Source organism: Sorex fumeus, unplaced genomic scaffold (genome assembly GCF_029834395.1).
Source record: "Sorex fumeus unplaced genomic scaffold, SorFum_2.1 ptg000044l, whole genome shotgun sequence".
In the NCBI taxonomy this organism is placed as follows: Eukaryota; Metazoa; Chordata; class Mammalia; order Eulipotyphla; family Soricidae; genus Sorex; species Sorex fumeus.
Genome location: NW_026606101.1, coordinates 73,379,958 through 73,390,075, shown reverse-complemented (window position 1 = coordinate 73,390,075; position 10,118 = coordinate 73,379,958). Strand labels below are relative to the sequence as shown.

The window sequence follows — 10,118 nt, the reverse complement described above, 5'->3', positions numbered from 1 at the left end:
GTCTTTTAAAACAAAAGACAATTTTCCACATCAAACACATTTTAAGAGGAATTAGACATCCTTCTGCCTTCAAAGAAAAGTTTTGCCCTGCAATATTGGCAAGACACATTATGTGATTCAGAGATGACCACTGGACTAGAGCTGTTACCAACTGGATTCTACAGGACGTCAAAGGAACGCCTGGCCACCCACCTACGAGATGGTCAGACTTCTTCGTCATGACCCTGAACGAATGATTTGAGACTCTTAGTGTTCCTGGAGCGAGCAGATGCCATTGGGCTACACTAGCTCATGACAGGGATGAATGGAGACATTATTGGCGTGCGCTCGAGCAAATTGATGAGCAACGGGATGACAAGTGATACAAGTGAAGTGAATTATAACGTTATTTTTAATCCTAGGGCCGATGAGATAGTACAGTGGGTAAGGATCTTGCATGTGGCTAGCTTAACTCTTTCTCTCTGTCATCCCCTCTGATCCCCTGAACACTGCCAAGACTGACCCCTGAGTGTAGAACCAAGAGTCAGACCTGACCACCACCAGGTGTGGTCCACAAACAGACAAACAGAAAACAAAGAGATGCCTTCATTTCATAGGAAATACACTATCACAGATTAATCAGGAAGCAACTTCCAGAAAAGGACTGGCCTAGCCAGGTTTCATTTGATGTAGAGTACACCAAGTTTGATTCTAAGTCCTAGCGAAGGTTCTTATATTCATCATTCCCAATTTACAGTCAACTATAGTGAAAATCAATAATAAATAAGTGTGCAATAAAAGCTACACATTTACCAAATTACTCACTAGCAGATCTTGAAATTGAACTTAGGAAGGCTACCTTCATAAACAACTCTGAAATCTGATTGTACTTCTATACTACATTACTAATTCACTTTTTATCATTCTCCTGTGTTCATAAAAAGGCAGCCATTATAAATTCAGTGTCCTTCATAATCAAAAACAATATTTTTTAAATCAAATTTGGGATTAGATATCTTGAAAAAATGCTCACAGCTTGTATTTAACAGACTAGAGCCCCAGTGAATCAAAGGTTGTTTGGTAAATTCAACCACTGTTGCTGTAGCTTCTGGCTTTGTTGTTGTTGGTTGTAGTGATGCTGGGGGATCTGACAGTGTTGGGGTGGGATCCAGGGCTTTATCCAAACAAAGGACTATTCTATCCCTTGAGCCCACTTCTCTGCCACTAGCTGCTAGTTTAAAACCTATAAAGGTAAGGATAGCCTGGTGTTTGCCAGTAAGTAGAGCCAAAAGGTTTGAAGAAGAATCTTAGTCTTCAAGTTGTAAACAAATGTTTCTGACAAAGTTATTTTTTTTCAGAGCTGCCTTCCCTAAATGGAGAAAGCTGAAAGTTGATGACCCTCTTTCTTGAAAATTATCCTTTTCCATTCCACTTTCTTTCTCCCATCACACTATTTCAGCTTTCAGTTGCAACGAGGAAGAAGTGGCTTTTTCTTTTATCAGCTATCTATAAAAGGATACTTGATACCCCAGAATTTCTCATTATTCTGTTTTACTTTGAGGGTTGCACCTGGCAGTTCTCAGGGGTTATTCCTGACCCTGTGTTCAGCAGTGACCCCTTCTGGTGCTTGAGGGGACTGGAGGCAGGGCAGGAATTGAATCAGGGTCTCTTGCTTGCAAGGCAACCATCCTACTTCTTGCAGCCCTCTCTAAATTCTAGATTGTTCTATTTCAACAAAGAAGCCGGCTTGATCTCAGAGTAAAAGCTTTTAAAGAAAATAGTCCTGAGTGTTGAACATTCTGAATTGCTTTTTCAAAGAAAACCAAAGCTAACTGATTCTGCTCCTGGTCTCAGACCTCTCAGGCCCTGCTGGCAGCTGATTTGCAAGCATGGTGCTAACATTCTGTATCTTTTATGTCCCGGTTTATAATGAGTTATGCAGGCCTCTTAAGCTATTAAGATACCATCATTGATGTTACAATTTGTGTATATGTTTTATACCTCATTAAATCCTCATCTTCTAGCCTAAAGCAATAGACTTGTAGTCTCCACTACAACACCATCACCGAACATAATGAAAAATGTGAAATCATCACCGAGAAAGTCGCTGGTTGAAATTTTTATTCCCAATCAATGAATTTATTGGTGGCCATGACTTTATAGTCCAATAGAAACTTCTCTATGGCACAATGCAGATTCTTGCTGAAAGAGGAAGTTTAGCACTCTGTCTATAAACTCTTTCCCTTTTTTGAAGCACATAGAATAAAAGCATGGACTGTTTAATCTGAAAAATGATGAAGTTTTAAGTTCTCTGGCAAGTGAATAAATTTGTAAGTAATGTTACTTTCCCTCTTTTCAAGTTTGTGTTTCAGCAAGACAAACCTTCCCTCTCAATCTGAGGAGGATGTTATGAGGAAATGTCTCCTGTGAACCAGACACTAATGATTATTTGGAATTTTTTCTGACCAAGTGATTAATCCCAGCCTCTGACTCAGTGCCGTGGACACAGTAGGAGGCCAGGGAAGATGTGCTGGCTGAAAACAGCCAATTCATTTAACTGAATTAGCTGTTACCTAAAATAAAAATCACTGCCCCAAGTCCACAGGAGGAAAGTACAATTAAGTAATTAAGAGATTCATTAATTGTCCTTGTACACTTCTATTTACAGAGCTCTTCATCTGTTTGTTTAAAAACACATGGTTAGGGCCTTCTTGGAATGGGAAGCAGACTTCCCTCCCTTCCGGCTCAGTCCTGGCAGCCTCCAAGCGTGGCCTCTGCCCTACTGAGGAGGGGCCCCGTACCACACCTGATCTGCATGGCCGGTTGTGTGTGCTCTATCCATCCAGTCTCACACTGCTCGCAGTCATGCTTCTTGTCACTGGCTGAAGCCAGCCAGAGAAGAAAAAGTGTTACTTCCGGTCTAATCCCTCAGACTCCTCAAGGAGGGTGACTGGGCCCTGAGGACTGCAAGAACACAGCAAACCCAGTGGGGAAGATGTAGAGAATCTCACTAAGTTCAGCGAGTGAAAACAATAACATGGACGGCTAAGTCAGCACCAAGCCGCTCTGTAAGTCCTGAGAGACGCTATGAGGATATTTTATGAGCTTAAAGCAATGTCAGAACAGGTAGTCCGCAAAGCACAAGAAAGTTTAAGAGTGGGGCTGGTGAGATAGCACAGAGGGTAGGGTGTTTGTGTTGCACGCAGCTGACCCAGGTTCAATTCCCAGCATCCCATATGGTCGGTTCCCTGAGCACCACCAGGAGTAATTCGTGAGTGCAGAGCCAGGAGTAACCTCTGTGCATCTCCGGGTGTGACAAAAGAAACAGAGAGAGAAAGAAAGAAAAGAAGGAGGGAGGGAGGGAGGGAGGGAGGGAGCAAGGGAGGGAGGGAGGGAGGGAGGGAGAATAGGAAGGAAGGAAGGAAGGAAGGAAGGAAGGAAGGAAGGAAGGAAGGAAGAAAGAAAGAAAGAAAGAAAGAAAGAAAGAAAGAAAGAAAGAAAGAAAGAAAGAAAGAAAGAGCTGCAATCAGAAATTACAGAAGTTGAAAAGCATGGTAGTTGATACACAAAACTGAATAGAAGCTCTGAGCAGCAGATTTACAGCAGCTGAGAATAAGATCAAAGAGTTCCAAGATGAGATACAGAAAACCTCAGAAAAACAACAGAAGCTGGACAATAGGTTGAAAAGAAATGAACAGAATGAACATATACCAGAGAACTCTGGGAGTTTTCTCTCCAAAGAATGATAGAAAAATCATTGGCGTTCCTGAAGAACAGGAAGGTAAATTTGATGAAGAAATAATAGTTAAAGAAATCATAAATAAGAATTTTCCAGAGAGGAGGAATATAGGCACTCAGATTAAAGAGTCCCAATGGATCACAGTAAAAATAGACTCAAATATAAAAACTCCAAGGCACATCATACTCAAAAGTGACAAAATCCAAAGACAGAGACAGAATATTGAAGTAGCACGTCTCCAAAAGAAATTTAAATACATTGGAAAGTCCGTACAATTCACAGCAGATCTGTCAAATAAGACTTTACAAATTTACCATGATGTCACACACAAAAAAAGGAAAATATAGTACCTTAGCAATAGCATAGTGGGTAGGACGTTTGTCTTGTATGCAGACGACCTGGCAGACACAGGTTCAATTCCTCCACCCTTCTTAGAGAGCCGAGCAAGCTACCGAGAGTATCTTGCCTGCACGGCAAAGCCTGGCAAGCTACTCGTGACATATTCAATATGCCAAACACAGTAACAAGTGTCACAGTGGAAACATTACTGCACCCATTCGAGCAAATCGATGAACAACAGGAGGATAGTGACAGTGACAATGACAACTCAATGAAATGAACACTTCACCAGGAATCCTCTTTCCAGCTATTGTTCAAATTTGAAAGAATGATACAGAACTTTAGGGACAGACAACAGCTCAGAAATTCTTAGAATTGAAGCCAGTCTTGTAAATATCATTAAAAGAGCTTCTTTAAGAGACAAAACAGCCCAGAACACTGAGTATGGCATTCACTGATGACATTCACTGATGCCTTATACTAGATTAAGAAATGTCTGTTTACTCATAGTCTGCTAAGAGATTTTACACAAATTTAACAACAAATTAACATTTCATTTATATAGAATGTTCTATAGATGCTCAGGTGTTTATTTTTCTTGACATCTATAGAGATTTTTAATACAAAGTTTGTTTATTAATGTAGATACTTAAGTATTAATTATAATATTTTCTAGCAACCCAATATTCCCCTCCTTAGCATAAAACACATTTTAATACTTTTATAGATTTATCATATATTTCCCTTAAATTTTTCTTAATTTTCTTCACTTTTAGTAAATTGTTATTTGTATTATCTATTTCATGTAAAATTCAAAGTGTACTAGTACAGCATTATTCAAAGCACTAATTTTATTTTATTTGTTTATTTTTTAAATTTTTATTAGTGAAATATCATGAGGTACAGTTGTAGACTTACAAATTTTTGTGCTTGGATTTCAGTTATACAATGATCAAGTACCCATCCCTCCACCAGTGCCCATTCCCCACCTCCAATGCTTCCAGCATCCCTCCCACCGCTCCACCCCCCATCCCATCCCACCCCTGTAGCAGGGCATTCCCTTTTGTTCTCTCTCTCCTTTTGGGTGCTGTGGTTTGCAAAAGAGGCCTTGAGTGGCAATCATGTTCGGTCTATAGTCTACTTTCAGCATGCATCTCTCATCCTGGGAGGATCCTCCCAGCACCCTTTACTTGGTGCTTCCCTCTGTATCTGAACTGCCTTCTCCCCCAGCATGTGCGGCTGGCCTTCTAGCCATGGAGTGAACTTCCTGGCACTTATCTTGGCTATCCATGGGTGTTAGTCTCCCATTTTGTTGCTTTATATTCCCCAGATGAATGCAATCTTTCTATGTCTATCCCTCTCTTTCTGACTCATTTCGCTTAGCATGATACTTTCCATGTAGTACCACTTGTATATAAATTTCATGACTTCATCTTTTCTAACAGCTTCATAGTACTCCGTTGCGTAGATGTGCCAAAGTTTCTTTTACCAGTCATCTGTTCTCGGGCACTCGAGTTTTTTCCAGATATTGTCTATTGTGAATAGTGCAGCAATGAACATAGAAGATAGCATTAATTTTAAAATTTATATGCATGTAAGATATAAAGATAAAAGCTTTTGAAAAAATTAATTTATCAACATAATTTATTTAAAATTTTGTCCGATTTAATTTAGCTCTATTCATCTATATGTGTGTATATGTTAACATGTTCACAAAATAAAAATTTAAAAAATAATAAAGGTAAAAGCACATGTAAATAAGACTAATACCCATGGCCAGGGAAAACAGCAACTAGGAATACTCTTCAGTGGTTAGAAGCAACCACAAGTGTGTGTGAGGCTGAGGATAGCACTGAGAGTAGCACTGTCCTCCCATTATTCATCTCTTTGCTCGAATGGGCACCAACAAGGTCTCCATTGTGAAACTTGTTGTTACTGCTTTTGACATATGTCAGGCTCTGTCATGCAGATGCAGATGCCATGCAGGTAACTTGATGGGCTCTCCGAGAGGGACAGAGGAATCGAACCAGGGTCAGCCGCGTGCAAGGCAAACGCCCTACCTGCTGTGCTCTCGAGGGTAGGTAAGATAGAGAAAAGACCAGTATGACAATAATAGCTGAAAATGATCACACTGGACAAGAACTGAGTGTTAAAAGCAGGTAAATGGATATTTATGATGACCTCCTTTCAGTATCAGTATTACAAACCACAATGCCCAAAAGGAGAGCAAGAGAGAGAGAGAGAGAGAGAAAGAGAGACAGAGACAGAGACAGGGACAGAGACAGAGACAGAGAGCAAGGAAAAGTGCCTGCAATAGAGGCGGGAGGGGGTGGGGACAGGGGGTGATGGTAGGGAAACTGGGAACACTGGGACTGAGAAATGTACACCGGTGGAGGGATGGGTGTTGGAATATTGTATGACTGAAACCTAATCATGAACAGCTTTGCAAAGGTCTATCTCCCAGTGATTCAATAAAAGAAAGATAAATAAATAAATAAAAATAAAAACAAGGCACACATAAAATCTATGAAAATGGGGCTCATAAAGTAAAACAAAGTTGAGTTTTCATAATTAAGGCATGGAAATAATATATCTTCACACAAAAAATTTGTGCTAATAATATACATAGGAAGATAATTTTATTATGATTTCTTTCATTTAATATACAATACTGCTAATAAGGTCAATAAGAATATTAATAAGAAACAGTATATTTATAAACAGTATAATAATAAACATTCAGGCATGCAATGCCATCAGAGTCTTAGAACCTATTAAAATCTATTCTAGAAAAGAAATCTTCTTGTTATTTTATTATGGCTTGTTTTGGTTTGGAGATCATACACCATGGTGCTCAGGAGATCATACGCAATGCCCAGGATCGAACCATTGTTGGCCACGTGAAAGCAAGCACCCTGGTACTATCTCTCAAGTACCTCATTATAATTTCTTATAAGATAATAATTTCCTCTCTGACTCTAAAGTAATAAGTATTTATCCCAAAATTTGGCCCTTCTAATTTAGATCACCTATAATAATCACTTTGGGTATGTTCAAACTTTGAAAAAATCCTCAACATATTAGCTACAGCTGATGAATAAAGTATATATAAGTCAACATTAAAAATCATGAAATATTCTTAGTAAATTAGTTACAGTTTATGAATAAAGTATATATGCATAAACATTAAAAATCAAAAAGTCTGCATAACTGGGTTTACCTGGCCTTCATAAGCCTGGAAATACTGCTATAATCTTCAGAGTAATAGACAGGAAAGAAGAGAATGCAACATTCCTTAAGTGAAAGCTACGAACTCATGCCCTCAGAGATTTATCTTCAAGCCTGTCTTCCTTCAGGACACCCATAGACTCCCATGAACAGAATATGGTCTCAATAAACAGTTGTGAATGTCAACAAAGTAGTAACTTTGGCAAGGAAGAAATATTTGGTGAGTTGGTGCCAGATAGACCACATTTGGAATTTAAAAAATAGCAAATGATAAGGTATTGTTTACTGTATGATTCTTTTGGGGAGGGGGTAGGGTTGAAAGGCAGCAAGGACACTGAGGCCTGATGCATGCAAGGCAGATGCACACCTCAAACCCTTGCATAATTGTTCTTTATGAAAAATATGTCGCTTTCTTCTCTCTCACCCTTAGCCCAGATTATTTTTCTGACTCATTTCCAGCAAACACTGTGAAGGAGGCATTCAGCTGGCTGTGACTCCTTCAGTTCCTGGGACTTGTCCTCTGACAGGCTCAGGCCAGGTCTTCTGTCCAGGCCAGAGGACTGATAGCAAAAACATGATAGGAAGCCAGTAAGCATCAGTAAGATGAAAAGCATCTGTCTTAAGGCAAAGAAGACAGCTAGTGCCTCCCCCCTCCTCCCGTCATTACCCCCATGTAGTCTCTTATGTTCTGGTACCAGGAGTTGAACCCAGAGTCTACCTAGGTGCAAGACACACCATATACCACTGACCTAATCCCTGACCTACAAACTCAGTCTGTGAGCTCACTGATCAGAAACTCTCATGATTGACAATGGGCTATCATTTACTTACAAGGGTTGTGGAGTTTGGAAGAATGTCTTTGTAAGAGGAAAAGTTTACGCATCCACTTTATTTCTATAAAATACCTGTTTATAGGTATTTTTCAAAGGTTATAAAGGCCAAGATACTACACTTGATCTTAGCCAAAAGGCTGAGAATATCCTGCCTGCACAGCGAGCCTGGCAAGCTATCTGTGGCGTATTCGATATGCCAAAAAACAGTAAATACAATGGGTCTCATTCCCCTGACCCTGAAAGAGCCACCAATATGGCAGCGTTAAGAAGGATGAAGACGGAGAGGCTGATAAAATCTCAAGGCCAAACTAGGCTGCCAAAACGAAGAAGGACAAAAATAACTGTCTATACTTTCAATGCACGTACACTGGCATCGGAAGTATTGATTGAGGATCTGATAGTACAAGTGCAAAAGATCAAGTAAGACATCATTGGTTTGACCGAGATGAGAAGGCATTAATCACATCACCCCATTTTCGACACTGGAGAAGAACTCTTCCTCAAATGTGTGACAAAAGAGGCATCAGTGGTGTCAGTGTCGAACTTGGCCATGAGCATTGATTCATTCGAATGCCTAACAACCCAAATTGGACGATTACACTTGAATAGATGTGGCTCACTGCTGGCAGTTTCTATTTTTGTTGTCTATGCACCAACATCCAATTATGATGAAGGAGAAATTGAGAAGTTCTACATGGAGCTGGAGAAGTTCTATAAAGAAGACCACACCTTCTACAAGATCATTGTCAGTGATTTTAATGCCAAGATAGGACCAAGGAGATCAGCCGAAGCACTCCACATTGGGACCCATGGCCTGGAAAGGAACGAACAGGGTGGAAGACTGTCTGAGTTCATCATGTTGACCAAGACCATTCATGGTAACTCACAATTCCAGAAGGCCGAATCTAAACATTGGCCATGGGAGTTTCCCGGTGGATGGTTCCACAACGAAATTGACCGCATCATCTTCGATCAACAGTTTTGCCTGACCAATGTTGCTGTTGTCCCAAAATTCCAAACGGGATCGGACCACCGACTCCTTCAGGCAAAATTCTACTTCTTGAAGCGGGGAGAAAGGGCTGCAAAGTTTAAGAAGAGAACTCCCGAAACAATCACTAACTGGGAGCTCTTTGGCACTATTGCAGCAACTTGGGAAGATGCTGTTGTTGACAACATTGACAAGGAATATGATCCACTGGTTCAGCACCTCCATGATTGTGTGAGAAATGCCGAGAGAGAGATAGCCACAAAAAAAAGCCTGTCTCTGAAAATTCTTGAGCTCGTTCACCAACATGGCTTGGAGCAAACCTCAGGCAACCAGAAGCAAACGTCCAAGTTTGCAAAGCAGTGCAAAGAAGCGATCAAGGAAGACCTCAAAGAAAGAAGAGCAGCAGTGTTGGCAGATGCGGCAGAAGCCGGGAAAAGCATTCGCAATGCCCAACTGTCCTTCACCAACTACAAGACCAAGATGACTACCCTCTGACGTCCTGATGATCTATCAGATTTTCCAGAAGGGCAATGGAGATTACACATGACTTTTACTTGGAAATCTTCGATAGTCACGTGCACCTGCCCACATAAAAATTCCGCAGGATGGATATGTCGTTCCCAACATTCTCCCTTCCAAAATCCGACATGCCATTTCGTTGGTAAAGAAGTGAAAAGCATCCGGACCAGACAAGGTCAGACCTGAACACCTGAAGAACCTGCCGTCAGTACTCATCAATTAGCTGGCTCGGCTCTTCACATGCTACCTGTCTGAATGCAAGATTCTGTCCCAGTGGAAAACCAGCAGGACTGTACTACTGTACAAGAAGGGAGACATCCACGACATTGGCAACTATTGCCCCATCTGCCTATTGTCTGTCGTCTACAAACTGTTCACTCAAGTCATCCTGAATAGGATTGGCAGATCACTAGATGAAGAACAACCATGCAAGCAAGCCAGGTTCTGAAAAGGATTCAGCATAATCGACCATATCCACATGATAACCAAGCTC

General features: G+C 40.7%; 1 pseudogene; it reads right to left on the bottom strand.

Annotated features, from left to right (window-relative positions):
* Positions 1 to 8,096: 8,096 nt before the first annotated feature.
* LOC130030923 (uncharacterized) lies at positions 8,097 to 8,265 on the bottom strand (annotated as a pseudogene).
* Positions 8,266 to 10,118: the final 1,853 nt, after the last annotated feature.